Below are 4984 nucleotides of genomic sequence, written 5' to 3'. Positions count from 1 at the left end.
GATGTGCTGGTGAAGGGTCGCTAGATGTCTGAGTTATTTTGGCAATGCTGGACTCCTTTGTTTGTGAATTTCCTTCTATTACTTTCTGTAAGGCTGGATTTGTGGCTATGTATTGTTTAAATTTGTTTTTATTCTGGGATATTTTGTTTTCTCCATTTATAGTGAATAAAAGCTTGGCTGGGTAAAGTAATCTGGGCTTGCATCCATGGTCTCTTACTTTCTGCAAAACATCTATCCAGGACCTCTGGCTTTCATGGTTTCCATAGAGAAATCAGGTGTTAGTCTGATAGGTTTACCTTTATATGTTACTTGACCTTTTCCCTTTGCAGCTCTTAATATCTGTTCTTTATTCTGTATGTTTTGTGTTTTGATTATAATATGGTGAGGGGATGATTGTTTTTTGATCCAGTCTATTTGGATTTGGTGTTCTGTAAGCTTCTTGAACCTTAATAGGAATATCTTTCTTTAGGTTTGGGAAGTTTTCTTCTATAATTTTATTAAATATAGTTTCTGGACCATTGAGCTGTATTTCTTCTCCTTCTTCTACGCCTATTATTCTTAGGTTTGGTCTTTTTATTGTGTCCCAGATTTCCTGAATGTTTTGTGATGAGAATTTGTTGAATTTGCTGTTTTCTTTGATCAGTGCGTTTATTTTCTCTATGGTATCTTCAGAGTCTGAGATTCTTTCTTCTATCTCTTGTATTCTGTTGGTTATGCTTGTTTCTGTAGTCTCTGTTCGTTTACATAGATTTTCCATATCCAGGTGGCCCTCGGGTTGTGTTTTCTTCCTTGCCTCCATTTCAGTTTTCAAGTCTTGCACTGTTTCCTTTATCTGTTTGATTGTTTTTTCTTGGTTTCCTAGGATATCATTTACGGATTTACTCAATTCTTCAAACTTTTTGTTATTCTTCTCGTCCATTTCCTGGAGGGAGTTTTTCACCTCCCGTTTAAGGGACCCTATTACTCTCATAAAGTCAATTTTTTCTACTTCTTCTTGGTTAGTGTGTTCAAGTCCTCCTGTTATAAGTTCGCTGGGTTCTGGTGCTTTCATGTTGTTTTTCAAATTGTTGGAGGAATTCTTGCATTGGCGTGTGCCCATTTCTTCCTCTAAATAAACCCCTTTGGGTCTTCTTTTAGAAGTTCAATTCACCTCAATGAATTCAATTCACTCACCCCAATGAATGATGGTGGTCCCTCTCAGGGCAGCAGCCGCGGTTCAGGCACTCACTCCTCACTCACCCCAATGAATGATGGATCCTCTGGCCGACTCTCAGGTCCCCTTGCAGGCTAAGCAGCTGGCTGACAAAGGCCCTACTTGCTGCAGGCAGCAGGCTAATGATGGAGGGGACCTCCCACCGGCCTGGGTGCAACTCAATTCCATGTCCCTGGTGCCCAAACAGGCTGAGCTGTGGGATTTTGTGGCCCCAAAGACGGGAGGATGAGGCGGAGGGGGGTGGGGGTGGTGTTCTGGATGCAAGCTGGGAAGGGACAGGAAGAGAGAGGCAGTATCTGGGGAGAATAACCCCTGCAGGAAGAGCAGGAAATGTGCGGGTGGCGGGGGGGAGTGGGGAATCGATAAGGCATCTCTTGGGTATATTCCCAGGAGTGGTATTGCTGGATCCTGGGGTAGATTGATTCCGAATTGTCTGAGAAACCGCCACACTGCTTTCCAAAGTGATTGCACAAGTTTGCATTCCCACCAGCAATGGATGAGTGTACCCCTTACTCCACATCCTCTCCAGCAAAGGCTATCATTAGTGTTTTTTATTTTAGCCATTCTCATGGGTGTAAGATGGTATATCAACATTGTTTTGATTTGCATTTCCCTGATACCTAAGGAGGTTGAGCATGACCTTAAGTGTCTTTTGGCCATTTGAACTTCTTCTGTTGAGAAGTCTCTGTTCAGTTTAGTGCCCCATTTTTAATTGGGTTAATTAGCATTTTAAAGTCTAGTCTCTTGAGTTCCTTATATATTTTAGAGATCAGACCTTTGTCTGTTGCAGGGTTGGTGAAGATCTCTTCCCAGTCAGTAGGCTGCCTTTTTGTCTTAGTGACAGTGTCCTTTGCTTTACAGAAGCTGCTCAGCTTCAAGAGGTCCCATTTATTCAATGATGCCCTTAATGTCTGTGCTGCTGGGGTTATATGTAGGAAGCGGTCTCCTGTGCCCATTTGTTGTAGAGTACTTCCCACTTTCTCCTCTATCAGGTTCACTGTGTTCAGATTAATATTGAGGTCTTTAATCCATTTGGACTTGAGTTTTGTGCATGGTGATAGATATGGATCTATTTTCATTCTTCTACAGGTTGACATCCAGTTATGCCAGCACCATTTGTTGAAGATGCCCTCTTTCTTCCATTGTGTACTTTTAGCTCCTTTATCAAAAACCAGGTGTTCATAGGTTTGTGGGTTAAGATCTGGGTCTTTTATACGATTCCATTGGTTGACTTTTCTGTTTTTATGCCAATACCAAGCTGTTTTCAATACTGTAGCTCTGTAATAGAGTTTGAAGTCAGGGATGGTAATGCCTCCAGAAGTTCCTTTATTGTATAAGATTGTTTTGGCTATCCTGGGTTTCTTGTTTTTCCATATAAAGTTGATTATTGTCCTCTCAAGATCTGTGAAGAATTTTAATGGGACATTTATGGGGATTTCATTGAATCTATAGATAGCCTAGACATTTAATATTGGAATCATTGTAGTTATCTGACATTTAACATTTTAGCATTAAGCAAAGATTATTATTAGAAATTAAATATGCATTTATGTAGCATGAATTTCCCATTTATTTGCATTAATTATATAATTTTATACATCTACCTTTTAGCTAAAAATGTTATATTCCCAGATATTGTTTATAAATGTTCTTTTACCTTTAAAAAGGGGGATATGATATAGATATGAATTATTTACATTGGGATAAATTATGCTTTATTGGTATAAAATTAAGGTCAATTTTGTTATATGTATATGTATTTCTGATCTTGATTAAGGTATTGTGATTATGTAGTTCATTTTTAAAATGTAATGTATAATTAAGAAATATAGGTTGTTAATGGATAGTCATTGATAATAGTCAAGCTTGTAGTCATGTTAGTTAGATTTTCTAGATACACAGAGATATATTTCAGTTAAATAGGCTTTCTTCATATCTTTCAAAGACTACAGAATATGGCATTTAAATGTTTTTAATAACTTAGGGTTCTTCATGACAATGAGACACATCTGCTCCTGGCAGCACGAATCTACTTCAAGAGGAAGATGGGGTATCAAAGAGGTTTCTTTTTGGAGTTTCATAAGCCATTTGAGCAAGAAACTTCTCTTGCCTGGACTGCTTAACTGGACACAAGAACCCACAGAGAGAGGACTGCTGAACTTGCCTAAACATGAGATGCTCTTTCAGGGTTCCTGACTCATAAAAGAGTGTATGAGACATTCTGCAGGACACAGAAAAAAGTGACTAAACTGTCTTTAAATTTTCCTGCTTCATGAAACGTCTGCTGAAAACTATGGGCCTGTAGGCTAAAGATGGATGTCCCTACAGTACAAAGAACTTTGGGTGACTGTCCAGGCAGCGAGTTGTCTCTGTCATTACTAGAGTTTGGAAGTTACTTATTTCTTATTTACTTAGGTAATATTATATCCTTCTGGAGTCTTTGATGGAGTTAAAGAATAAATAGTTATAGTTTTCCTTAGTTATGATAAAAGATAAAGTAGATATAAATATTGTAACTGTAATTCTTGCTTGATAACTGTTTTGTTATATGTAATTTTATTATGTTAACTGAAAGCCTTTCTTTTTTGTTTAAAAAACAGAAAAAGGGAAAATGATGTAGGAGGGTCATCTGTCTATCTGTTGTTTTATTGGTGAAATTATAAAGAAACTGCTTGGCCTAATAGATCAAACATAGGTAGGCAACAGTAAACAGAACAGGATGCAGTGTAGAAGGCAGTGAGGCAGTCACCATGCCTCTCCTCTCTGAGACAGACATAGGTGAAGATCTTTCCCGGTAAGCCACCACCTTGTGGTGCTACACACATTAATAGAAATGGGTTAAGTAAGATGTGAGAGTTAGCCAGTAAGAGGCTGGAACTAATGGGCCAAACAGTGTTTAAAAGAATACAATTTGTGTGTTGTTAATTCGGGGCATAAGCTAGCCAGGTGGCTGGGAGCCGGGGCGGGGACAAAAAGCAGGGCCTGCTCGCAGCTCCTTCAACACTGATCGGTGTATTCTGATCTCCTTTGTCAACTTCTAACACCATCATAAGAAAGAGCTAAGCAGAATGTGGATTAAGGGAAGTTCCCATCTCAAGGTAAAAAATATGACAGATGAATAACTCTGCTCTATTCACTGTCTAACAAGTTCTGATGTTCTCTGGATCTTTATAGAACTTTGTACCTTGTTTGTGAAAGCTGCATGAGATAAGATTGAGTATTCATATCATTTACTGCTGCTCATTCGAATAGGGACCACCTGGAGATTGGGTTATACAAATCCATGGCTGCCTTCAGTTAAATATATATATTTTCACATTAATGTAGGGGAGAGAATGGAGACTAAAAGGGACAAATTTCTCATGTTCTATTGTGCATAGTAGAAAAAGCCAGAAATTTTTTAGCTACTACTGGCTTTTCCCACAAATCCAGTTTCTACCCTTGTGCATTAGATTCCTTGGGCTTTGATTAAAAGCGAACTAACTTCAAACCTATTGGCTGCAAACAACAAAGACTAATTTGTTCCCAGCTTTGGAGTCAAGAAATCTGATATTGATGACATTAGCTAATGGCACACAGCACCCTCTTCTATGGATGCCACTGTGAATGAAGGTTCAGAAAGACATATTTCATCCTAAAAATCAGCATAAGGGAACTGAGGAAGTGTAATTAAATATGGTTGTAAAATTAATGCTACCTCCACCTACAGTACCAATATCCTAAAATGCAACACTCCCAAATAGTAACTTCTATTACATTTACATTAATATT

This window comes from Arvicola amphibius, chromosome 2 (assembly GCF_903992535.2).
Source record: "Arvicola amphibius chromosome 2, mArvAmp1.2, whole genome shotgun sequence".
Classification (NCBI taxonomy): domain Eukaryota; kingdom Metazoa; phylum Chordata; class Mammalia; order Rodentia; family Cricetidae; genus Arvicola; species Arvicola amphibius.
This window is presented reverse-complemented; position numbering follows the sequence as displayed.